Genomic DNA, 27,469 nt, shown 5'->3' with positions numbered 1-27,469 from the left:
CCAGCACGGAGCTCATTTATAGACAAGCCAGTTTCCTACAGGAGTTCCAGCTCCCTTTCCTGACAGGACTCTTGAAGAACCAACTCCACCTTCTTGTCATCTCCAATGCATTCCTGGCTTTCTGAAGAGGCAGAAGAACCATGCCCTTCCCAAGCCCTTCAGACAGGGTGCTGGCTCCAGGGAAAAGAGAGTGGAAGAAAACCAGCCCCTTGTCTGCCAAAAGGAAAAAGGGACGTGACCCAGTGCAACATAGGGCCAGGTATCTGGGAAAAGCATGACTATGTTTACCAACTTTAAAGGAGAGTCACATCTTAGACGATGCTCAAGCTCTTCTTTTTGGACAAAGCACTGAAAGTGAGTTTCCTACACACAATGTCCCATTCTCCTCGCTGACACTTTCATCTCGACAATGTTGGGTTTCGCTATTAAGCATTTTCTTTCCCTTCTTCTTCTTTTTTTAATAATGTTTTGTTTTCAGGTTTTCTAACTTGCCCATTTTGAGTTTTCAATTTCCAGTTCATAGATGTGGGACCTCCATGTGTGCCCTCATACTTTTTATTATATTAAGCAATTTGGTTTGGGCTCCCAGAGCTTTCCTGCTTATTTGTGCCAGAGGAATGGCCAAGGGTGTTATAACCAATTGGGGGCCTGCTGGAGAAAACTAATTTTTTCTCTTTGCTCCTGCTTCCAATTTAAGTTGGTAAAGATTTTTCCATATTTTGTCTGTTTACTCTCATTGAAATGTTCTCAAAGGTTCGGTTTTGCTTTTCCAGTATCAGAGATTTAAAAAGAGAAAAAAACATACAGACAACTCAAGCCCTGGCTGTCCCCGTTTTCTCCACACTTAGAGTTACTCAGAATCTTATCCCTTTCATGTGCAAGTTATTGACCTTGTAGCTACTGGCTGTTATGAGGACTTAAACATTAGTTAATTTTATACTTTATTAAGTTGAAAGAAATGATAGTCCCAAAGGTAGAAAAAAATCAGCTTGCCAAGGTGTTGTTCTGGTTGCAAAGCACTATCCTTGTAAAGCAGTGTGAACGATTTACTCAGCTGTCCAGCTTTTAAGGAAATGAAAGGGACCTGAGTTTTATCAGCTTAACTCTTCAGAAGGACCTTGTTCTAAGGGGAGAATAGGGCAGAGGAGGATGAATGTCCTCCCTAGGACATGATTCAGAGGCACCAGCTCAGACTTAAAACAACAGAGTTACGGTCGTTTTATATCCCTGCACAGTTCTGGAGGCTAGGAACCCAAAAGCAAGGTTAACCTAGCCAGCACATCTTTCTAGGCTCAGTGGAGAAGCCTGTCCTGCCTTGTTCTGGATAAGCAGTTATAAAATTGACATGTAACTAACTCGTGTTTGTGTGTGTGTGTGTGTGTGTGTGTGTGTGTGTGTGTGTGTGTGTGTGTGAGTTCACGTGGAAGTCTTCCCAGGTATCTTGCCTCTGTGCCCAAACATCCCTCTCCTTTCAAGTACACGGGGTCACAAGAGATTCAGGACCTGTCCTAATGTAATATGAGCTTGTTTTAATCTGGATCACATCTACAAAGGCTATATTTTCAAGTAAGGTCACGGATACAAGTCCATGAACTCGAGTGATGGTGGGAAAAGGGAACAGGAACGGCATTACCCAATCCTGTAACTCAAGAGACAGAGTGGGAGAATGGCAGCCCCATACCCCCTGCATCTAACATGAGCATCTTGCTCAGATTAACAGCCCAAGCTGCAATTGTCCCAGCCTGAGATTCAGGCCACAGTCTCGGAGATGTTGCTGGAAACTCAAATGAAATTAGCCGAAAACAGAGCAGAGGGTAGCAACAGCTATTAAAGAAGACTGCACTCTGGTACTAGACTGCTTCTTCAACTCCGGAGCCTGGATAATGTGAGACTAAAGACTTCCCTGAGGCCATTCTGCCAAGAAGAGCAGCACATGTGTGGCAAATTCAAAGGTCCTCAGAGAGGAGGGACGGGAAGGAGAGGAGCCTAGGATCCACTGTCTTTTTTTTTTTTTTTTTTTTAATGTAGCCAAACTTTCTTGACATATTTCCTAGGATGAGTCACAGTCTCTTCCCTCCAGGTCATTTCCACCCCAAGCCTGTGCATGTTGAAAGCTCTTGCACTGAATTTCTTCTCTTCCTGTATTAATCAGAGCTCAGAATCAACGTCTCACGGAGACAAGCTGGGGCCATGGAGAAGGCGAGGCCAAGCCGATGCCGTTACAGAAGCAGCAGCTCAGCTCTGTGTCCACCACAGGCTGTGAGCTTCACAGCGTCTTCTGTAATGCCCATGCCCTCACCTCGTGGGCTACTCATGCCCTCCCACCACCGGGCTCCAAATGTGTGGGCTGGACACAGCAAACCAACTGACGACTCTATATTTAGTATCTTTCCCTAAAGTGTCTACTTATTTAAAATTCATGTAAACGGGGGAACACACTGGTATCAGACAAAATGCTCTTCTATGTGCTCCTTCAGCCTGTGAACCGTGTTGAAATGAGACACTAGATTTATCCTCCCACATTAAATAACTAAAACTCTAGCCAAAAAAAAAAAAAAAAAAAGGAATGAAGAAGGTGTTTTCAGACCCTGAATACAGACAGAGTCCTGGGCAGTGATCTCTGGGAGAAAATAATAAACAAGGGACCCAACGAACATCCTGGCTCACAGAAAGTTCTTATGTCACAGGACAGGAGTGGCAAACCCAGACAGAGTGCTAGAGTCACCGAGTCTGAAGAGCCAGAGTTCAGCATCCAGGAAACAGAGCCAGCAGACCGGGCAGAACACAGGCAGGCACTGAGAGAGAACTCTGGAGACTGCCAGAACACTGTGCGGCTGACTGAGTGGTGTTCTGCACATGCACGTAAGTAAACGACGGGCCTGGGAACCACGGCGAGGGGAAGTTAGGCAACATAATCCTCAGAGCCCACACAGGGCCAGGAGTCTTTCAGAGGCCCGGCTGCCAGGGCAGAAAGACGTCCCAACATGCACAGCAGCGAACAGCATCCTCGGCATACCTCAGTGGTGGTCCAAATGAGACCTAATCTAAAGGCTGGTTGAGACCTGCCCCACCATACCTCAAACACAGTCCCTGAGAGAATCAAACTGATTGGCAGGGGAAAGCAGCAACCTGGAAAAGGGCGAAGTCGGACAGCAGGCATCGAGAACAATCGCTGCCGCCTTGAGCAACATGGTGACTGTAACTAAAACCCTACTGCAGACGTCAGCATGGCTAACGGGGGGGACTGTAAATGTCCTCGCCACCAAGAACTGATAAGGACTCGAAGTGATGGGTACGTTAATCATCCCAATCCCATCATTACACAATACAGACATGTACTGCGCCTTCCAAATACAAGCACACTACAACATAAACACAAAACAAAACAGAAAGTTTCTAAAGCAAAATCAATGAAACCAACTCCAGGGATCCTCGCTGCACTTTTTGGAAAAGGGAAAAATGCAGCATAAGCAATGTCTGAGATCCAATTTTTTAAAAAAAAAAAAAATGACCAAGCATGCCCAGAAGACAGAAAATCTGACTGAAACCATAAGAAAAAAAAATCAACAAAAAGGAACAGAAATATGCAGCTGATGGAAGTGAGGACAAGGATACGAAAACAGCTATCAGGAGTCTACTCAGTGGTTCCACAAAGTAGGGGAAGTATGAGAAGAATGGGCAGAAAATGAAAAATATACAAAGTGACCCAAGGGACGGAGGAGCTAGCTGAGTGGATAAAAGCACTTACTAGGCGAGCGTGAGACCTGACCGGGAGTCCAAGCCAGGCGCAGCTTTGTGGGTCCCTGGCCCCAGCACTGAGGGGACTAACTAAGCCAGAGGATCAGCAGTGCTTCCTGGCTGGTGAGCCCAGTCCAACTGCAAGCTCCGGGTTCAGTCGGAGGCCCAGGCTCAGGGGACCAAGGCCGAGAGTGAGAGAACATGACAGCCAGTGTTCTCTTGTGGCTGCCACACACATGCACACACACATGCACACACACATGCACACACACATGCATAAAAGGAGAGCTTTTTTTAAACCCCAAGTTAAACTTCTAAGGGTTAAAAAAAGTTAAGAATATGAACCGAAAACTATACTAGATAAGATCAACAAGCTTATTTAAAACTCCAGAAGAAAATCTTGCTAAGCCTCAAGACGCAGCAACAGATACTAACAAGTGAAACAGAGGGAAATTCCGAATAAGGAAAGTTCTGTGAGCCACACACAGGGCACTGAAAACAGCTATGTGGAGTCCTGAGTATTATTTTGTATTTTGTCCAATTTTGAGCCATTTAAGAGTTTGGAAAGCCAATTAACCTATGAGCAACAGAATTTCCTTTTCATATTTCTAATCACTATTAATAAAAAGAAATGTGTTTAACTCACCATGACTGAGCCTAGTTTTGTATTTTTAATTATTTTGGGGGTCTTCGGTCCACCCAGTTACTCTAAAGTACGTCAAGTTTGATCTACTACCCAGTGTCTGTTTGAACAAGAGGCTGAGTGTACGGCAGATACCCACAAATCACCGTCCCTTGTATGGGCCCCGAACCCTCCTGCCTGTCCAGAAGCACTTGCTGCGGCCTGCTATGCCCTGTGACCCAGGGAAGCCACAGCGGTCCAACACAGGAGATCTCTGGCCTGGCCAGATAACATCTTGACAGGAAACAGAAAATGGATGCATAAATACAGCATTTTAGTCAGAAATAACATGGAAACAACATAGAATATGAAACAAATCAGAGGACAATACATACATGAAGTCTTACATGCTACTGGGCCATATTGCTAGGGGCACTGAAGACTGAACTAGAGACAACAGCGGCTGGAAAGGTCTGCAGAGAGCCAGTCCCAGACAGTGAGAAGACAACACCTCTGGGAGGTACTGACATGTGAATAACGAGATCAAAACGACACAAACACACAAGCAAAGAGGAAGGAATTCCGGGCAAGGAACAGCTAGCGCAGAGGTCCCTTGACCAGAAGAAGCAGTCCATGCAGAGTGAGATCATACACGGACTTACTGGTCTTGGCAAAGAGATTAGATTATTCCCATTTTATTCTAAGTGCTAATGATGAAATTATTCTGAAGTCAAATCATTGGGTCACAAAACACCATTTCTTCGTCAACGAATAAAACTTCAGTGGAAAAAAAAATACTTTAATTACATACAGACAAAACTCATTAATGTGTAGTATATTTTCTTCCAGTGTGTTTTTAATGAGACTTGTTTAAATTAGTTTTTAATCACACTGTAAATACAACTGTGTAACCTACTTCTTTCATATAAGAATATTATATCACACAAATGAGTCCTGTGTCACAAATACTAAACTGCGGTTGGGAGAAGGAAGCCTGGCATTGCAGTGCACAGCAGGGTGGTGACAGTTGGTAATAATTATTATACACTTGATATCTAAAAGAGGACCCTGAACATATGTGCCACAGAGGAAGGGTAACTGTTTGAGGTCCCAGGTCTGGCCGCTACTCTGAGATCGTTCATATATCTACACATACTGAAATGTCACAGTACACCTCACAAGCATGTTCACGTACGTGTCACCTAAAAACCGTCTAACGTCATCGTGAGATTCTACAGTGGTGACTCTGCCACTTGTGCAGCCAAGAGCTGTGCATAACTGCACACGGGCGGCTCTGGCAGCTCACAGTGAGTGCGAACTGTGCACAGGTTCTATCCTTGTGAGCAAAGTGTTGTCACCCTTCTAAGGTGACACACACTGCTAAGAGCTAAGATCTCTCCAAACTCATCTAACGCCAGCAGCCACGCATACGAAGGCCTGTTCTGCTGCCCCGTGCCCCGATGGCCTTTCTCATTCTGACTGTTCTGTATGTCGAGAGTTTTCTTACGTGTTAGCCTGGGTGACAAGCTGCACTTCAATGCTGCTGTTACTTCCCATTTCCTACAGCACTCAGCGGCTGTGTAAACTACGTAACCTGCTGGGAAGCACGTGAAAGACCCAGGCTCCACGGGACACCTTCACTCACACTTGAACCACGTCCAGCCTTGCGTCAGGCACACCGGTCAAACCATCCTGGCCTTCCAAACCCACCCAGCTACAGGCAAAGGCAACAAGGGACTTTAGGCAATACCAAAAGAAATGGAAGAACCGCCAACCAGGCTCTGGCTGAAGTCCTGACCCCCAAAATAAGAAACAACAAATGACTTCCTTGCTCTCTTATGGGGCTTATGTCAGGATTGTTTGTTATACATAGAGACTGTGTGTGTGTGTGTGTGTGTGTGTGTGTGTGTGTGTGTGTGTGTGTGAGAGAGAGAGAGAGAGAGAGAGAGAGAGAGAGAGAGAGAGAGAGAGAGAGAGAGAGAGACTTTGTTTCTGTATAAAGCTCTGGAGATCCAGCCCAAACCTTTTAAGTGTTAGGAAGGCATTCTTCTGCTGAGCTGTGTCCCCAGCTCCAGCAAGACAATCCTGGAATGTGGACTGTATATTCTCTTCTAGAACTGTCTGCTTATGTGACACACTTAGGGTCATTTATCTGTTGGAGCACTAATGCTTTAAGAATCATTCAAATATCTCTAGAGATGCTAATCTTTTTATCTGTCAATATTTCTAACACAGAATTGCATTTTTACTTTCATTATACACTGATCATAAATATTTTAAACGTTTTTAGCATTTCACTTCAAAGTTCAAGGAAATCGATCCAGACGCAGTGGCTCACACCTGTAATCTGCCATGTGAGAGGCTGAGACGAGAAGATAGCCTTGAGTTTCTAAGTTTGTGAGTTCCAGACCAGCCTGTACTACAGAATGATACCCACCTTTAAAAAAGAGAAAGATACTGATTTTAAAAAGAATCTTTCAAAGCGATACTGTTTATTACAATTTTTCTATTTTCTTACTGCATTTCTCTTACAGCTCATCAGAGGGCAGCCCCCCTTACCTGGCCCTTACAACACAGCTCTTAGAGAGCTGGCCCTAGTTCAGCAAGCTCGGCGGCATGTCTCAGTCCAGCCAGCTTCACGCAGGCGCGGCAGGTTCGCCCGCACACTGCTCCATCTCCATTCACTCTACACTCCTGCACACAATCCCCAGGGGCAGGTAGGGAACACTGTGGGGCCACCTTGAACTGAGGAGTGAAGGAAAACCATGGACAAATGTTCCTCTTTCAGCTCATGGACAGACTGCTTTGTTCCACAGTTGTCCACAGATTCTGGAACAGTAGAGCGCCAGGCACCAGGAGACACTCTACAGCACATCTGTAGTGTGCCCCTACTACCACCCCCCCCGCCCCGGCCTCCCACCCCGCCACCCCCACCCCTACCCCCGCCCCGGCCTCCCACACCCCCCACCCCCAACCCCGCCCCCGCCCCCCCACTACCTTCCTGTTGCGCAACTGTGTAAGAAGTAGTTTTGCTCCCTGATATTGTTTTCAAAAATAAATACCTGCACACAGGCTAAAACATTTCACATCCTGGAAATAAATCTGTTCTGGCTTTGGTTGGCCTGGCTATTGTTTTGGTAGCCGAAAGAACGTTCACCATATAAGTAAACGCTAAAATGAAAAGATGAAAATTACATTTATGGATGGCAGAAAAGTAGCATAAAATAAAATGAACTAATAAAAGTAAATAAGAAAAGTGAGTTAAATAATACCCAGTTTACTCGAGAAACATGTCAGTGAATTGGGCATCACCACCAAGTGATCTACACACAAACCATGAGGATGGTTCCACGACAGAAATCTTTTTGGGGGCTAGAGACTGAACTCGGGGCTGCACACTTGTAGACTAGTGCTCTACCAGGAAGCTACACCCAAGGCTCTAGGTGAACTACTGATGTGACCCTCATGCTAACAAACCGAAGGGGAAGTCCATCACAATTACCTTGACATGCATCAGAGACCAGTCCACAGAAATAATCAACACTTGGGCCCAATGATTTTTTAAAGCTCCTTAGAAAATTAACATTACGTATTTTTAATTTCACAAAGAAAAACTAATAAAAATTATAACAATATGACTCATTGGGTAAAGGTGCTTGCTGCTAAGGCAGATGATCTGAATTTGACCCCCTGAACCTACATGTTAGGAGAAAACTGACTCCAGCAAACTGTACTGTGACCTCCACACATGTACTGTGGCGCATACACGCATACACACACACACACACACACACACATACACAATCAATTAATGTAATAAAATTTCTAAAAGTCTAAAATAAGTTATTTAAAGTTAGTTAACTAACTAGTGATTGGTAAAAATCCTTCTATTAAAGCAAAGAAAAATAGAAGGATGCTCATTCTCACAAGAAGTTAACTTTGTACTTGAATACAATTACATATAAAAATTAAATGAGATTCAAATCTAAGGGGAAATTGAAGATGATTTGACAATTTATCTAACTGTTCTAATATCTGACAACACAGTAGTGCTTCAGAGATTGGTTGGGACCAATTCAACATACCAATTCAAATAAATAACCTTTACAATAGAACTAACTTATTCCCAATAAGAACAAACTGTCACTGGAAAAAAAAGTTCTGTCATTTTATCAAGAAAACTCTACAACTTTAATACGACATGAAAAATCCCTAAGTTGTTAATGAACTTAAAATGTTAGTAAAATAAGTTATCTGAAAAGAGTTATATATCATACTTGTTTTTTTTTTCCAAGACTGGGTTTCTCTGTATAGTTTTGGAACCTGTCCTGGAACTCACTCTGTAGACCAGGCTGGCCTGGAACTCACAGAGATCCGCCTGGCTCTGCCTCCTGAATGCTGGGATTAAAGACGTGCGCCACCACCGCCCGGCTTCATACTTTTTATCAAAAACAACATGTGATTGGTAGGATAATCACAGATGAAAATCAACTACAGAACATAAGTAAAAACTAGACTTACTGTGACAGATGAGTTCAGCGACCCACAATACAGAGTTTAGGAATGGACCTCTTTAGGTATGCGACTTAGCATCTGCTGATGGAGAGCGTGTGATCCCACACAGAGGAACGGAAGAACCAAACACCCGCCTGAAGCCAGCTGGTAACCACAAAGTAAACCGATAAGCTAGAGTGCCACGCGCATGTCTTTCCACAGCAAGTTCCCAAGCGACCAGTGTCCCACATGCAGCAAAGAAGACAACGGATGTCTAGAGCAATGTCTCATAGTTTAGAGTTAAGGAGGAGTACCTGATCAAAACATCAGCTCCGAGCCATAAAGTAAAAGAGTAGCAGATGCACTAAAAATTTAAAACTTGTATATGAAAAGAATACTATTTTCAAAGTTGAGATAATGAAAGATGGGAAAATATTTTCAATAACCAGAAAATATGAAAGATTAGAGTAATAATACATGGTGCTCTTATAAATCACTTTTTAAAAGATTCCTGATCCACAATAAAATAAAGTGAATAAATAAGATACTCCCAAAAGAAATACCCACAAGCCATATGTGTATGAAGATGTGCTCAATGCCAGCAGTGAAAACAATGAATAATTTTATCTAAAAAGAATTTAAAGAATCAGTGATACCCAAACGTTTTGTTTTGTTTTGTTTCTAGACAGGGTCTTACTATGTAGCCCTGGCTGTCCTGGAACTCACTCTGTAGACCAGGATGGACTTCAACTCACAGAAATCCACCTGCCTCTGCCTTTCAAGTACTGGGATTGAAGGTGTGCCCTACCACATCCAGCACTTTTTTTAATGTAGTTTTTATTTATTATGGTGTATGAAGGGGCACCCATGTCACAGCACACATGGAGGTCAAAGGCGACCGGATGAAACTGATTCTCCCTGTTCACCTTCACATGGGTTCCAGAGATCAAACTCGGGTCTCAGGCTCACACAGCAGGCACTTTGCCCACTGAGCCATCTCTCCAGTCCCCGCTACTTTTCTGAAGTCATGTAAGGAAGGGTTTATCCTGAATCACAAGCTGAGAGTACAGTGTGTTATGTGAAAGACACGACAGTCACAGCAGCTCTGGCTGTGGAAACAAAACCCCAAGACAGCTGGTCACAGCACAGCAACAGCCAAGGAGCAAAGAGACAGGTGCTGGTGCTCAGCTGGCTTTCCTTTTCCCTTTTCCCTTAATCTAGGACCAGAGCCCATGGGGCAGTGCCCCCACATTCACAGTGTGCCTTCCCTCTGCAGGTAACCCACTCTGAAAACACCTTCACAGACATATGCTCAGGAGTGTGTCTCCTAAACATACTCCAGTGGACAATGAAGAGCCACTACAAGGGAGATCCATGTAAGGCCCTGGAAGTAATTGTCAAAGCTCTGGATTTTACTAGATGCAAAGTCACTGGAAAACCTTCCAAAAATATTATCTCAGTGAGCTCATATTTTAAGTCTTATTCTAGCTACTGGTTAGAGACCAAATATTTACTACACAGTAATTAGGAAGCTACTGTAATAATCAGGTGAAAAATGATAGAAGCCTGAGTTTAAACGATATGATAAAGGTAAAGAGAAATGACTGAATATAGTCATATTTTAAAGATAGAGTTATTGAGTTGTTTGAATAGTTGAACATGGGAAATTCAAGAAATAGAGAAATGAAGGATTACTCCAGGTCTTGTCCTAAGCAACTGGAAAACTAATATTTATTGATATAAGACACATATGAGAAAAGCAGGTTGTGGTAAGAAAAATAATTCAAATTCACAATGTCTAATAGGCATTCGGTGGAATGTTCATTAGGTTAATGGAAACAAAATCTGAAGTTCGGATATAATAGACTCCCACACACACACAAGAAAAAAAAACATAAATTTGTGTGTGTAAGAGAGAGAGTGTGTGATTTTTGTGTGTGTGTGAGTATGTGTATGTGTGTGAGTATGTATGGGTGTGTGTGTGTATATGTGTGTATAATACATGTATATGTGAGTATGTGTGAGTGTGTGTGTGTGTGTGTTTAAGTGTGTGGTATGTGTGAATAGTGTGGTGTGGGTGTCTGTTTCCTTAGTGTTTACACCCAAGAGCTGTAGAGAGTCTAAATGCAGAAAAGAAGACCAAAGATTGAGGTGGGAGGCATCTCAATACTGTAGGTGACAAATGAGGGAACCAGTCAGGAGGCGTCATCGGGTAGAAGGAAACCAAGAGGTGGGTGTCCCGGAACCAGGCACAGCAGCAGGGAAACTGTGCCAACTGCGCATCATCTATCGGAAGGTAAACTGAGCCTGTGTCCTCATTCAGCAGTTCTAGTCTATATCATCCTCTCTTCAGAAGCACATATATATGTACACACCAAAGTGTATGGTACAGATGTTTACTGATGTATCATTTGAAACAACAGATGAAATGTCCATCAATAGAGAAATGCTTAAATTATGTTTAATCTGAGGAAGGGAATCAATTATGATGATTTTAAAAGCTGGCAGAGAAAAGGTGCTAATATAGAATGTCTTATAAAATATTAAATTGTTAAAAATACTTGAATAACTTCATAGAATGGGTGATTCCAACTATGCAAGAAAACACATATACAAGTGTTAGCACCAGATCAGAGAGCATGGTGTGAGAGAAACCACAGTCTCTGGAGCAGACTCCCTGAAATGCAAATATATACATGCCTCTTAGTTACACTTGGCCTTCATGTCCCTTTCTCTCAAAGACCCATTCTAAGGAATACACAAGTCACCATGCAAAAAACAAAACAGTACGAAAACTATCTGGGACACAGCAAACGAGTCAATAAGCGTTGGCCATCATGTCTTAGCAGTGTATGTTCTCATCTAGAACAACAGCTGGCATGCAGAGGAAGGGACTCTGAGATTCACTCCTGACACTGCTTATCTCTGGAAGCTTGGCCTTGGGGCCAGTTACAGAGGGAAGAAACGCCTAAGTGACTTGAGGTTTTTGCTATAATACGTGGGGCTGACAGTCAAGTTCAGTGGCAGAGTTGGTGCTCGGCATGTGTAAGGCCAGCAGTCAATCCCTAGAATGAGGACAACAAAAAGACATTTTACTTTATTTTCGTTTTCAGTGGCAGAGGTTAAATCCAGTCCTCATACTTCCTAAACAAGTGTTCTATCACTGGGTTATACCCCCAACTTATCACATATTATATCATTCCATTTTTAATAATATACTAATGTGAATTTTTTTTATAAAAGACGTGTGCTTCATTGTAAACTTTTAAAATTAAGACATGAAAATGAATCATAAAACTTATGAACCTCAATAGCTATCCCTGATAATTTTTATTCACCTATCTGTGATGACATTACCACCAAAAAGACCAAAGAATTGGGGGTTATATGAAGCAAGAAATATGTTTTCTAGCCATTTCTACAAAAAACATACGGGCAGACATATGGCAATAAAAACAAAGGAGCTGAACAAATGAAATAGAGAGAAGAGAATTAAATTGAGCACAGATTTGTAGTCTCTGATTCTAACCAATGTGTGGGAGGCAGGACTTTACACATTCCCAGAGACATGACAGCATGCATTACTAGTCAACTGCACCTTATATCAACCAAATCGTTTCCCTCCTCGGCCCTACTTGTCTAAGGGAACACAGAATTGTCTTCTCTCTCTCCTCTCTTCACAGACTTTTGGCTACATCTCTGGTCCTACTGCCTTGTCTGGGCAGGTCCAGCCCTGCCTGGTGTGGGCAGAGATAGAAATCCAAGCAGCGGCATGCCGCATGAGCCCCAAAGCGTAGCCAGAATACAGCTAAGATTCTTTCCATACAGCGATGCCAACAGGTAGAACAGTTGAAACTGTGTGGACCTACAACCACAAGGCTTCGGACTGACTGACTTCTGCCAGGGGAAGAAGAGGCATCTGTGGGTCACATGTGCTGGAGGATGCTGTGAGCAACCTCAACTTCGCCCTTTCTGCTGAAATCACACCTTCCTGTACCACCTCTTTGTCTCCCACACAAACCCTTGCCAGCTCCCCCCAGACCTTCCCAAGGTGGGGCTCACTATGCCGTGTTTGGCTCTGCCTCTAATTACTATTTACTGCATTTGCATGTGTGGTTTTTTCTCATTAGAATGTCATTAGCATGCGAAGGAGCCCCGTTGCCAGGGCAACCAGGAGTGGTGAATGCAGAGCACAGCCTTTAATGAAAACTTAACCCTACTTCATTTAATTCCCAGTGTGTTTTGGCTCACTCACTTTTGTGGTCAAAAGAATGGAAATCCCCTACAGTTGCCCTCCCCCCACTTTGTTTGGTTATGTGGTATTTGTAACCTATGTGTGTTCTCCCAAATACACTAAGACACACCATTTTCATAACTAACCTTGATAATGTCCCTGGCTACAGTGAATGCTCCTCATCAACACTGCTCCCTCAACACTGCTTTAAATACCTACAACAGACTCCATTTTCTACACATCGAACGGTGTCGGGGCCCTTCAACTTTGATTTCCAGAGCTGCTAGTCAGCTGACTACCCACTTCTGAACCATTCTAACCTGCTTGGCCTAGGAGGACACACTCCTGTAAAGCACCATGCTCACCAGAAAGCACTCTTCAAAAGGAGCTTTGGATAGGACCTTTTTAGCCTCAAAGGGTCTGCTTATCAAAACCTTGTACAATAATAGCAAGGGCTTGTCAAGTGTACAGACCAAGGACTAAGGAAAACAAGTCATAACAGGCAAAATGAGGTAATACTTAGCACACGTGAAAATAAAACCCTAAATTTAGACATAAGAATCCAATTAAACAAACACTGGCGATCCTTGCCAGGCAAGCAGGGTGTTAGGCCACAGAGCTCCACATCATCAGGAAGAACACAGTGTGCCAAGCTGCCATGCAGGAGAGTTTTAGAGCTCATTGGGAATTAGTGTACTCACTGGACAAGATGAACAGTAAGGAAAACAGTAACACAAAAACATCTTAATGAAGGCAAAAATTTAACATGAACAAGCAACTAGTGATCACTCCCAATGTCATTATTCACTGGTTGACATTCCTTTTCAATAAGAGAGACAGTCCCACAGCCAACAAGCAGAAAGGTCAGAGTAGGGCGGCCATAGGAGCTAATGGCCAGTGGGAACTGAACTCTGGCTTGTGATCCAGATGACCCGGGGTTGGGGGGGCAGGCCCATGAGAATGCCTTTGTCCAGTAAGCATTTGATGATGGAACTACTCTTTGCCCTATCTGAGAAGTAGGCAGTCACTACATGAATTTGGTAATATTTGGGTGAAATGCTGTGAAAAACCTTATCTACTTTCCTTTACACTGTATGATTGCTGAGGTAGCCTCCATTTCTTACCCAGCCCCACACAATGACTCTAGAGAGAGGAATATTTATCATTTTCCAAATGATGGAAAAGCCTTTCTCATCATTAACCAGAACTGGATAATTCTAATCTGAAGTCTACCTGAACAGTGCCATCATCCAGCAAACCGAACAGATCTTCCTTTACTTCCCCTGACAAATGTAAATATATGAAAAATTCTTTGACGATATTGATGAATTACAAATGAGAGGGCTGGTGTGGTGGTGTGTGCCTGCAATCTTGACATGTTAGGAAGGCGAGGCAGGGGAATCTTGGGCTGACAGCCAGCCTGAACTACATTTAAACCTCAATTTTAAAAAAACGGAGGGGGCTGGAGAGATGGTCCAGTGGTTAAGATCACCTGCTGCTCTTTCCAATGGCCTGAGTTCAGTTCCCAGCACCCCATTTGTGTGGTTCACATCTGACAGGATCCAGAACCCTCCACACCTTCACACATGTGACACACACAGACACATACACACCTTCATAAAAATACAAAACTACATCTTTTTCAAAAGTGAACACAACTAAAATCAAATGCTCTAGTCCACAACACAACATTTCCTCACATAGAAGACATTGCTCTACTTGTCTTGATTTTTGTTCCCAGAAAGCTGGAGGCTGAAGAGGGAGGATGCGAACTTGAGGCTAGCCTAGCGAACTTGAGGCTAGCCTGGGCTACACAGTGAGGCATTGGCTCAAAAAAAAAAGTAAGTTTTTCTTCAGTATTAAAATTGTGACATGTACAAAACACTGTAAAAATTATTTTAACCTAATATTTCTTTTTATTCATTTTTAAGTGTGTGTGTGTGCATGTGTGTACTGTGCATGACTGTGCATACATGATTTTTTTTGTGTATGTGTGTATGTGTACATGTGTGTGAAGGCATGTAGAAGTCCGAGAGTGATGTCAGAAATGATCTGTCTTCCTTATTCACTTTCCACCTTATTCACTAAGGCAAGGCCTCTCAATCAAACCCAGAGTTTATTAGCCAGCTTGCTCTGGGGATCCTTTGGAGGCTGGAATCACAGGCAGGCCACAACACCCACCTCACATTTCCACGCATTTCTGGAGATCCAAACTCCAATCTCCACCCTCTGGTCCTAAGGCTCAAACCAGAAGTGCTTTAACTCCTGGGCACATTCCCCAGACCTTAAACTCATTTCTGAGATCAAATCTGCCTTTATTCCATCTGCTTTAACCAAAACATATGAATACACTGTCATGACGTGCTGACATTTTCTACTATTCATTCATTTAGCTAATTTAATTACTTTTATAAGCCAAAAATGCTAATTTTTGATTCTCCTAGTTCATGGACTTTTTAATAAATTTATTTACTTATTTATTTATTTTAAGGCCCTGCCATAGTTTCCCCTCCCTCCTCTCTTCCAGTTCCCCCCTCCCGGTTCCCACTCCTCAATCCACTCCACCTCCCTTTCTGTTTAGGAAAGGGCAGGCCTCCCATGGATATCAACAAAACATGGCATATCAAGTTGCAGTAAGACTACGCACCTCCTCATGCATTAAGCCTGGCAAGGTGACCCAGTATGAGGAGTAGGGTCCCAAAAGCCTGTGAAAGGGTCAGCGACAGCCCTTGTTCCCACTGTTAGGAGTCCCACAAGAGACCAAGCTACACAACTGTCACATATATGCAGAGTGCCTAGGTCAGTCCCATGCAGGCTCCCTGGTTCAGTCTCTGTGAGCCCCTATGAGCCCAGGTTAGTTGATTCTGTGAGTTTTCTTGTGGTGTCCTGAACCCCTCTGGCTCCTACAATCCTTTCTGCCCTCTTCTGCAGGATTACCCAAACTCCTCCTAACGTTTGGCTATGGGTCTGTATTTGTTTCCATCAGTTGCTGGATGAAGCCTCTCTGATGACAATTGGGCCAGGCACCAATCTGGTCACAGAAGATGGCCAGTTCAGGCACCCTCTCCACTACTGCTAGGAGTCTTAGCTGGGGTCATCCTTGTGGACTCCTGGGGGTTTCCCTTGTGCCAGGTTTCTGCCTGACCCCAAAATGTACCCTTTCCTGTAGTCTCTTTCAATACCTTCCCACTCTGTCCCCTCACACACAACCTGATGGCTCATGTTCCCATCCCCATACACCCTCAGGCGATTCACAAAATCTCTTGTATTTCCCCTTCCCAGGGAAATCCATGCGTCGTACTCCCATGAACTCTCCTTGTTACCTAGTCTGTCTGGGTCTGTGGATTGTAGCATGGTTATCCTTTATTTTACAGCTAATATCCACTTATGAGAGAGTACATACCATGTTTGCCTTTCTGAGTCTGGGTTACCTCACTCAGAATGTTTTTTCTAGTTCTTTTCCATTTGCCTTCAAATTTTCTTTTGTCCTTGTTTTTTTGTTTGTTTGTTTGTTTGTTTGTTTTTTTGTTTTTTTGTTTTTTGTTTTTTGAGACAGGGTTTCTCTGTGTAGCTTTGCACCTTTCCTGGAACTCACTTGGTAGCCCAGGCTGGCCTCGAACTCACAGAGATCCGCCTGGTTCTGCCTCCTGAGTGCTGGGATTAAAGGCGTGCGCCACCACCGCCCGGCCTTGTCCTTGTTTTTAACAGTTGAGTAATACTCCATTGTGTAAATGTACCGCATATTTTTATCCATTCCTCGGTTGAGGGACATCTAGGTTGTTTCCAGGTTCTGGCTATTACAAATAAAGTTGCTATGAACATAGTTGAGCAAGTACAGACCTTGAAAGAACAATACTCAACTTCATATGGAAAAACAAAAAACCCAGGATAGCTAAAACAATCCTGTACAATAAAAGAACCTCCGGAGGTATCACCATCCCTGATTTCAAGCTGTACTACAGAGCTATAGTAACAAAAACTTCATGGTATTATCATAAAAACAGACAGGTGGATTAATGGAATCTAATCAAACACCGAGACATTAATCCACACACCTATGGACACCTGAACTTCAAAAAAGAAGCCAAAATTATACAATGGGGGGGGGGAGCATCCTCAACAAATGTTGCTGGTCCAACTGGATGTTGGCATGCAGAAGAATGCATATAGATCCATACTTATCACCCTGCACAAAACTCAGGTCCAAGTGGATCAATGACCTCAACATAAATCCAAATACACTGAACCTGAGAGCAGAGAAAGTGGGAAATAATCTTGAATGCATTGGCATAGGAGACAACTTCCTGAACAGAACAGCAATAACATAGGCACTAAGATCAACAATTAGTAAACAAGACCTCACGAAATTGAAAAGCTTCTGTAAGGCATAGGACACACAGTCAATAGGACAAAACAGCAGCCCATAGAATGGGAAAAGATCTTCACCAACCTCACATCTGACAGAGGACTGATTTCCAAAATATATAAAGAACTCAAGAAACTAGGTATCAACAAACCAAATAATCCAATTAAAAATGGGGTACAGATCTAAACAGAGAATTCTCAACAGAAGAATCTCAAATGGCCAAGAAATACTTAACATCCATAGCCATCAGGAAAATGAAAATCAAAACGACTCTGAGATTCCATCTTGCAGCTGTCAGAATGGCTAAGATTAAAAAACAAAAGAGACAGTTCATGCTGTAGAGGATTCAGAGCAAGGGAAACACTCTTCCACTGCTGGTGGGAATGCAAACGTGTACAGTCACTTTGGAAATCAGTGGGCAGTTTCTCAGAAAACTGGGACTCAATCTACCACCAGACCCAGATACACCACTCTTGGGCATATACCCAAAGGATGCTCAATCATACCACAAGGACACTTGCTCATGAACTTTTGAGAAAGCTCCCTAACTGTAACAAGGAACTAGAAGGCTACATCTGGTTCTTTCCTTTACACGTGGATGTTTGTGAGAGAAGCTTTGGACGTTCCTGGGATCTCCACTTGGATACACAAGACCCTGGAATTCATAGACAAACTACTGGACAGCTGTTTCTTTGTGAACAAAACGTGTCTGGCTGGATCTCCTCAGTGTTCTTACCATTTCTGGTGTGAAGCCATCACACTTCAGTTACCCCCTCAGAACAGAACTTGGTGCAGGTTCCACAGCATGAGCTGACCACTTCAATATCTCATACACTGTGATTATTTTGGTACTTCTTAATAGAGCACTGATATTATTCCCAGCATTCCCTCGAGGAATCCTAATTTATGCTGTAATTTAGATGTTTCTAAGGTATGTATCTATCTGAAATGAAAAGCTGGTCCATGTAACAGTGATTCAAATTACGTTGCCTTTCTGTCACCTGACATATTATTAATATGTTTATTAACATTATTTGAGAGTGCATCCTTCTCTATTTCCTTTACTGTACTGGCCTCTAACAATATCCATAAGAGAGATGAAATTAGGGTTTCTTTTGATGATGATGATGCTGTTGCTGTTGTTGTTGTTGTTGTTTTCAACACAGGGTGTAGCCCTGGCTGTCCTGGACCTCACTCTGTAGACCAGGCTGGCCTCAAACTCAGAGATCCACCTGCCTCTGCCTCCCCAGTGCTGGGATGAAGGCGTGCGCCACAAAGCCCAGGGAAATTAGGATTTCTATATTCGTTTGAGATAGTTTGGATTCATCCTTTAGTGGTGTGGCCTCACAATGTGATTATTTAGTTTAGCCCAATACGGCTAGAACCAACCTCACAAAGAAGGCTCTTTTGTTGTTGGTTTGGTTTGGTTTTAGTGTGTTCTGGACTGCTGAAATGTTTAAGTCCTTTCCTGATGCATTTTATCCATAATGTGGCAGAGCATTCTGCACGACACTGTGTCCTTGGTAACTCTTCACTGCCTGTGGCCGAAGGACAAATGTGTGGTCAACATCAGCACCTGGCTTGGAACTAACGTCATCTTACTAACTAACTAAAAGTTCTAAGGCTTCTGATATCGCATTCGCCTCTGAACTGATGGCTTTCTAGCTTTAGTGAAAATTATCTAATAACAGTACAGAATACACAGCAATTCAACAGTTTGTTTTATTTTCAGATATGGTCTCACTATGCAGCTTAAGCTGGTCTTGAACTCAGGCTCTTCCAGCCTCAGCCTTTCACAAACAGGAGTGAACTACCACACTCAGCTCAGGAATCAAATAGATTCAAAACACAGAAAACTATTGGGAACTGTAGGGGTTCTTCCTCCTACCCCAACCCTGTACAGAGACTTGAACCAGAGCCTGACGCATAGGCAAGTGTCCTACCTCTAATCTGCTTTTTGTCACTACTTAAAATGAATTTACAGGAATGGGAAATATTTTGCATTCATTTAAATGTTTTAAAAACAAATTACAGGAAGATTCAAATAATAATTGGGTTTTATTTTAAGAGTTAAAATGTCAATCCTCACAATACACACAGTCGGTACTCCATTCAATCAGTCTAGAATTGAAAACAGAAGGAAGGTCATATGTTTGCTACAAAAAAGAAACAAAATGTGGGGATATATGAATGAAAACATAAAAGGAATTCTGAAACTGAGACCATATAGAGCCATTAATTTGCAATCTTGAAAGAATAATTTATGAATGTTAAAAGCATCAAAGCAAATGCCAGCTTATACTGGGAATGACTACTTGAAGTTAGGTTGTTTTCTAAAGTAGAATTGATTTATTTTTATTTGATTGAGAAATAGATATGTCTTGATTGTGAAAGGATATGGAGAAAAATTAACACCCGTTCATGTAAAAAGAAATTAATCCATCAGAGTATTTTCTATTGTTCTGAATAGCCCTATACAATGATTGGTAAATAACTAATATAGACCTTTATTGTTTTGCAAAAAATAAAAAATAAATAAATAAAAATAAAAATAAAATTTTAAATAAATTTAAAAAAAGGAAAAGAAAACAGAAGGAAATATTGAGCACATACCAAACACGGGCAGACTTTTTCATGTCACTCTTCCCTAAACAACACGGCATAAAAATTATAATACTCATCTGTCTTGGGTATTATAAGTAATCTAGAGATGATCTAAAGACTGCAGAGAATGCATGGGATATATGCAAATACTATACCATTTACATGAAGGACCAGGACGGTAGATTTTAGAATCCGTGGGGGTCCTGGAACCCATCTCCACAGATATCACGGTCAGCCAGACAGCATTCCTCTGGTTCACACTTTCTCTCTACATTTCCAGTTACACACAGTCCATTGCAGTCTGAAAATGACAGAACAGAAGAATGCCTCCAACACTCCCTAAGTAGTGAAAAGTGGGAGGTTTTTTGAACAAGGCCACACAGCAGTTCCTCATTCTAAGGTGTCAGGGTATGGACAAACTGCAGGAAGAAATGGACACTGAAGTCTTCAGAGTCAGAAAAACATAGTATTCTCAGCTGTAATTATCTAAAGGATATCATTCTAACATCTGTACACCTCTGTAACGATACAGCCTGGGATCAAGTTGTTGCTTAAACAGGCCCACTAATTAGGTATTGCTAAATAATAAACCATTCTAAGTTTAGCAACTCGAAACAACTTCATTACTTCCTAGGAGTCTACAAATTGGTCACTGTGCTGACAAGGGAACAGGCTCAGTTAATGTCCACAATGGCTGCTTATACAACCAACCAAGGGTAGCTGGGGCTGGCTGGTCTGGGATGGCCTCAGTGGGGCTGATGTGGCCTGGTCCCATCTTCAGGCTAGCAACCTGAGCTGTTCTCATGACAGTCAAGGATCTAAAGGGAGGATGTATTATAAACTCAAATTCACCTTAGACTTCTGCTCAAGCTTTGCATGAGGGCCAAGAGGAGACAGTTAAGAAGACAATACCAAAGGACCTGGGTCCCCACCTTTTTAAGGAAGGTGAAAAAGATGACATCATGCACATATGAGATGGCTAAGCTGGTAAAAGCACCAGCTGACAGCCTGAGTTTGATTTCTGGGACCCACATAAAGGGGAAAGAGGGGAACCACCTCCACAGAGTTAGCCTTTGACCTCTACACATTTGTGCTGTCAAACAGGCAGAGTGCAGAGGTGTGTGCACACACAAACATACACACACACACACACACAATGATAGATAAATAAATAAATGAATATATTTTAACTGGCATCATAACAGAATCACTCCGCCCACTGTACTTACCAGGTGGAAAAAAAGATTCCACACAGGAAAGCCTAATAACAGGACAGTGTTTGTGAACAAATAATAGAGAACCTTTATGCTAAAATTAAAATTAAATAGAAGTTGTTTTTGTTTTTGGATTTTGGGGTTTGTTTGGAGACAGCATCTCATTAGACAGCCTAGGCTAACTAATTCATTATTAGCTAGAATCTAATTCATGATTCTCCTGCCTCAACCTCCTATAATACCATATGTAGTACAAGACTTTTGTTGTTTTTATTGTTGTTGTTAATTCTAGTTTTTAATTCAGAGTTACAATGAATTTGAATACATACATATATAGCTTACGTAATGACTTTACAGGTAATACCGACATGGTACTCAGAGAAAGCTATGACCATAAGATCCACAGCATGTGGAGCTGAGCACCAGAAGAAGCAGGAAAGGGGCTGAAGTGGGACTCAATGGCAGAAGGAATGCTTGCCTGCCTGGGATGGTGATTTTGATCCCCAGCACTACCCAAAGTTTCCAAAGAAGCAAGGCAAGCTGCCAGCAGCTGCCTCTGGATCAGCTGACAGGGCATGTGAAGAGGTAAGAGAGCTGCTCAAGTTGTACATGTTGGTGCACACTTACTTTTCAAATTCACTGCTGTATTAGTTTAACTGAAATGACTGATAATCTTTTTAGAGACAAAAGTAACGTTCAATACGCTATCACTGGCTACTGTCTGTCTATGAGCTCCCATTTAATCTAAATCATCATAGTATTCTAAGTTAGACTTTATTATTTCTACCTTACTACACTCTCGTGTGTGTGTGTGTACATGCACACACATGCTTCTGTGTATAGCAGCACATGCACATGCTTCTGTGTACAGCAGCACCATGTTATAGGGCATATGTGTGTGGAAGTCAGAGACCAACATGAAAGATTCAGTTCTTTCCTTTAACCATCTGGGTCCTGGGGATAAAACTCAGGTGATCAGGCTTGGAGGCCAGCACTTTGTGCACTGAGCCATCTCATTATAGTGCAGGCCTAGATAATTGAAATCATGTGCTTAGTTTCACAGTCTCTATGTTTAGGGCAGGACAAGATTAGAACCAAGTGATGTCTGGTTCTAAAGACTGCACCTGGGGTGTTTGGATGGCTCAGTGGTATGAGTGTTTGCCATGTAAGCCCAGTAACTGAATTTGATCCCCAGGACTACGTAAAGGTAGAAGGAGAGAACAGATGTCACTGAGTTACCCTATGACCTACACACACATGCCATGGAATGCATGTTCACACACACTCATCATGATCATGCACACATAATAGTAAATTTATAAAAATAAAAAAAAAACTTTAAGACCATCCAACACCTAATTCATAATAGTTGAATATTCATCAGCTGAGTTAGAGCTCAAGTTTAATCAGCCATATACCACTACAATATAACCAACAAATAAAATAGGAATACATTCTTCCTCCAGGCCTAACAAATTTGAGTTGCTATTTATCAACATCTCATCTTGAAATGAAAAAAGCAACAATTAGGAAAATTCTTCCAGTGAGAATGATGGATATCAAGCAGGACTAAATTCACCCTATGGGAAAAGTATTCGATATTTAATATTGGAAGTATTCTATTAGAGTTTGGATACTGGATCACACTAGCACATATGTTTGGATTCTTTTAAAGGTATACTTATAGTGCATGCAATGAAAGACTTACAATCAGGAATTTAACCAAGAAGAAATTATTTACTTTCAGGAATTTTCCAAGTTACCGACATCCAGCAGTATTATCTTACTTGAAGTGTTAAATCTGATAAAAAAAAATTTCATATACTAATTGCCTTAGCAGATGCTGTAGATATTTGTTGCAAAATGTCACTGAAAAGACAGATTAAATATATTAGTTTAGTACACATGGTGATTTAAAGATTAGAATACATTAAATAAACTGTGTCAGAAATTATAAATAGACTAAAATGGGTAAAATTATCCTTAAATCGCTAGACAAGTCTTCCCGTTCATGTTACATTAATGAGTTCTGCACAGAGGCTGTGTAGAACGAAGCCCTTTCATCAGACACTACACATATGCTTTCACTGTTTGTTTTTCTTCAAAGTGAAACTTAATGAAACAGCTAATAAACCTCCCTCTTCCTCCTGATTCCTGAAAGAAACAAGCCCTTGAAGTGCACTGGCTGTTTATTCTTTTGCACTGGTTTTTGCTACTTTTCAGCATGTCAATTTTCCAGTAATGGGAAACAGTCAAAGCCATAAACCTTTTCTTCCCAGTCTTGTAAAGCGTGTTCACTTCTTCTTTGTCAAGCGGCTGCACAACGGAGACACACTCTGCACACACACTGAGAACTTTGGTCTCAGGCTGTCAAGTTCACCTCCTGCTGGCTTCACAAGGGTGTAGAGCATGTGTGTATAAGTGGCTCTTCATTCTGTACAAAACAACCTAAGAATGGGGGCTCTACCTGGCCTTTAACAAATGAGACATCTCCAAGGAGGGCATACATGAGATTCCTGCAGACCTGACTACTCTCCACAAAACTGGGGAGCAGTGTATGCAAAAGGATCAACTTCCTGTAGATGTGGACATGGCAGATGTGTGTGAATCCCAACCGACTCCTTCACTGGCCAGAATACACATGCTCTATGCCTTCCAGTTTCTTCCTGGAGAAGGTTTAACTGTGGGAACGAGGTGGAGGCAGATAAGCAGGCTGGGACGAGAGATTATAATTGGGGTTGGGGTGTGTGCGAGGGGATGAGGACCAAAATTCAAAATCAGTGGCCAGAAACTTTTAGGCAACACGATATAGCAATTTTATGTCTGTCAAATCTAATAAAAATTGGGGCTTATATTTTCTATGTTTTGGACATCTTAAATTCATTTTTTCTAGTAATTCATTTTTAGCATTTTTTTTACAAAAGTATGTCTATGACAGATTGGAAATAAAAATCTTGATCTTTCATCACAGATGGTTTGAAAAGCATTCAGTTGAGGATAAGATTTGCAAATGCTGTTTACCTCCTTTTGCCCCAAAATATAACATTAGGTACCAAGCTTTGGATAAAGACCGTCACTTAGAATCCTTCCATAGACACCCTAAGGAAACAGCCTGAGGACACAGAATGTTTAAGGGGCCAAAGGTTGTTAATGGAAGCTGAGAGGCAGATGTTCTGTGCTTCCTGCTCAGGACAAGTCCATGTGTACTCCTGTCCACGGGACAGAAGCTGCTGCTGCTGCTGCTGCTGACAAAATCTATGGAAATTGAAGTCTGAACAGCATCTGTGTGAATGGAAGTTAGCTTTGCCAAAGCAAGATTTTACGTGGGTAGGATTTGGGGGGAAGGAAGGAAGGAACAGAGAATGCTGAGTTATTTACTCTGTGGTACTTCTGTGGGTAATGGAAGCCAGAAACTATGGGTCACCATAGGACATTTTGTAGACTGACAACAGACTGAGGTACAAATGGAAGTACATCAATGACAGGTCTCATCTACTGCTCAGGTTTGCACAGGAAATCTTGGTGCTCCTAAAAATCACAAGGCGTGCATCTTTGGTATGTATTTATTCATTGCAGACACTCCGACAAGCAATCAGAATATAAAGTTGAAATTAATGTGTTTTATAACCTTGGGTCATAAAAATGTTCATAAGCCATAGAAACAGAAGTTTGGAGTTAGAAAGTCACATAATTCACCTTGTTGCAGTCACTGCTTCTATTAAGACTGCTTGTGATGTATTTTGTAGCTACCTCTTTGGGTTCTGCCCAAGAGGCTGGGGTCTGAAGTAAGCCGTCCTTGGGGACAAAGAAGCAGCAGTGCCAAGCCCTGCCTGAGCTAGGACGAGATCTGCCCAGATGACTGTCGAAGAATAGACTGACCACGGGAGAGATGAGCCATGGGGAGGGGGGGAGGGGGGATACAGCTTCCCAACTGCTGTGTTTGTCACATGAACATGTACGTACATTCAGGATACTAACAGCCATAACTAGAGAGACGGTTCAGTTGTTAAGAGTACTAACTGCTCTTCCAGAGGACCTCAGTTGGATTCCCAGCATCCACATTGAAGTTCACAATCATTTGTAACTCCAGTACCAGGGGATCTGAAGCATTCCTCTGGCTCTCGGGCGCACCAGGCACATACATGTGTACAGACATACAAACAGGCAAACACTCATATACATAGTAAAAACAATTAATGGGACTGGAGAGATTGGCACAACAGTTAAGAGCATGTACAGCTCTTGCAGAGGACCTGGTTCGGTTCCCAGAACCACATCAGGTGGGTGACAACAGCTGGTCACTCCAGCTCCAGGGGAGCTCTGATCTCTTCAGGCACCTGCACGCAGGGGCATATACCACACATACATGCTTAATTTCAAAAAGAAATCTTTTCAAAGAAACATATTAATGGTCAGAAATCATTAACTATTTTATACAATCTTTCAGAAGTTTATAGTTGAGACATCAATCATCACTTCGAAAGCTTCTTACCTAAACAAATTCATTATTTTGGAGCAAGAAGCTTTAAGTGACCATTTGTGTCCAGCCTTTGAGTCATCCCAATATGTCTAACTAACTAGATACTTCAGATAAACTTTTCACCAGGAATTGTTCTCCTTTATTCCCTGGCTGACACAGAACGTAGCACAGGCTAGCCTCAAACTCCGCAGTCCTCCTCGGCATCTATGCTTCCGGTGCTGGGGTTTAAGAAATGCATTACTACACCTGAGTTCACCAGAAATAGTTTTTCATTTTTTATTTTATTTTTGCTTTTGAGACAAGGTCCATTCTATGTAGTCCAGGCTGACTCAAAACTCTTGATCCTCCCGTCTCAGCCTCCTGAGTGCTGGGATTATAGGTATGTATCGCTATGTGTGACTGATACTTTTTACTTAAAAAAAAAAAAAAACTATAATACAATATATCTAACATTAACACTATTTCAAGTATTTAAAGCAAATTATGATAGGAAAAAATTATGACAAAAATAGCATTTTAAGTATGTACTGTTCGGTGTACTAAGTACATTCACACTGCCTTGTAAATATACTGCCATCTTTCTCCATAACATTTTAATCTTCTCCAAGGAAATGCTACCCATGAAACAGCTACTTCCCATTCCTAAACCTCCAGTTCCCAGAACCCGTGTTACTCTCTGTCTGAAGGAATTGTACTATCTTAGTAATTCATATGAGTAAAAGCCATAAAATACCTGTTCTTTGTGTCTAGTTTATTTCACCTAGTATAACATCTTTAAGGGGCATTACTGTTGTAAAAGAATGTACTTCCTTTAAGAATATTTTATTCCCTCCAAAAAAAATTTAAAAACAAACAAAAACAAAACACTGGGTGGCAGTGGCACACACCTTTAATCCCAGCACTCGGGAGGCAAAGCCAGGCGGATCTCTGTGAGTTCGAGGCCAGCCTGGTCTACAGAGCGAGATCCAGGACAGGCACCAAAACTACACGGTGAAACCCTGTCTCTAAAACAAACAAACGAATATTCACTATGCTGCATGTGTATGATGTATGTGTAATTGATGCAGGTGGGCCTTCCACAGTACACGTGTGATGTGTGGAAGTCAGAGGACAACTTCCAGGAGTCAGTTCTTTCCTTCCACCACACTGTGGAGAACTGTAACACAGAGGAATCTGTCTGTCCAAACATGGAAAGACACAGGACAAACACTAGATGGTAGAAATTTCTGACCTTCTGTATGATCTTATGGGATTTTATATGCTGTCTGTGGTTGACCAAAATGGTATATAGCCCATGATTATACAGACATGGCATTTGATTTACATCAGGGTTAGACCTTGATAAATTAATTTATAGCTAAAATGACAGCACACTTAATACACCTAGCTCGCTACCCATCACAGCTCAGTCCACGCTCCCCCTCTGACCTGTGCTGAGTGGGAACCCTGACTCTGCCACTGCCCAGCAAGACAGTATCAAATCACAGACTCACCCTGGAAAAAGATCAAAAGTTTAAATTCACAGGGCATTTCTCCTGAATGTACCTAACTTTTTCACCACTGCAAAGCTGAAAACTGGTTAATCAAACCACTGTAATTCAGGGACCATCTGTATGTTTTTCCATATACAGAGTTTGGGATAAAGTTAAATTTATAGATTAGACACAGCAAGAGATTAACAGAGATAACTAATAATAAAATAGAACTATAGTTGTAT

The 27,469-nt window shown here is 42.0% G+C and overlaps 1 protein-coding gene across 1 annotated transcript in view; it reads right to left on the bottom strand.

Annotated features, from left to right (window-relative positions):
* Atg10 (autophagy related 10) overlaps positions 1 to 27,469 on the bottom strand; it is a 183,097-nt gene that overhangs the window by 116,931 nt on the left and 38,697 nt on the right. The window lies entirely within an intron of this gene.

The sequence above is a fragment of the Peromyscus eremicus genome, chromosome 11, assembly GCF_949786415.1.
Source record: "Peromyscus eremicus chromosome 11, PerEre_H2_v1, whole genome shotgun sequence".
In the NCBI taxonomy this organism is placed as follows: Eukaryota; Metazoa; Chordata; class Mammalia; order Rodentia; family Cricetidae; genus Peromyscus; species Peromyscus eremicus.
Note: the sequence above shows the minus strand (reverse complement) of the source record. Positions and strands in the feature narration are given on the sequence as shown.